The sequence below is a fragment of the Octopus bimaculoides genome, chromosome 19 (assembly GCF_001194135.2).
Source record: "Octopus bimaculoides isolate UCB-OBI-ISO-001 chromosome 19, ASM119413v2, whole genome shotgun sequence".
In the NCBI taxonomy this organism is placed as follows: domain Eukaryota; kingdom Metazoa; phylum Mollusca; class Cephalopoda; order Octopoda; family Octopodidae; genus Octopus; species Octopus bimaculoides.
Window position 1 is genome coordinate 42,849,056 of NC_068999.1, and position 680 is coordinate 42,849,735.

A 680-nucleotide genomic window follows, 5' to 3' on the forward strand; every position below is an offset into this window, starting at 1 on the left:
AACAACAACAACAACAACAACAGCAGCAGCAGCAACAACGACTACAACAACATTAATGATAATAATAATAATAATAATAATAATAATAATAATAATAATAATAATAATAATAATACTAAATTGACATTCTAAAAAACAGACTTAGTAGCCCCGAAATATATTTAAAAAAAAAAATCAGACGATAATTGCTCTGGCGAAAATTTGAAAAGATTCTAAACTGCAACAACAACGACGACAACAACAACAACAACAACAAAAACAACAACAACAACAACAAGACCAGCGGTAGCAAAAACAATGGCGAATTTTATGATCTACAAAATAATAAAGAAGAATAAAAGCATTGCTCGTGCATCAGGTGATTCGGTGCAAACTGATGGAATATTTCTGTGTAGCATTTATAGTCTGTTGTAGAAATTCTTCGCAAACAGACACCGTTACACACACCCAGTTTAATTACGCTGATTAACCTAGCATGTAAGTTAAGTGGCACATACATACATACATACATACATACATACATACATGCATACATACACACGTACATACATACATACGCTCACATCTGCACTCGCGCACACACACATGCGAATTCAGCGAATAAACAAAACACACGGTGTTTATGTGCGATCGATATATATATATATATATATATATATATATATATATATATATATATA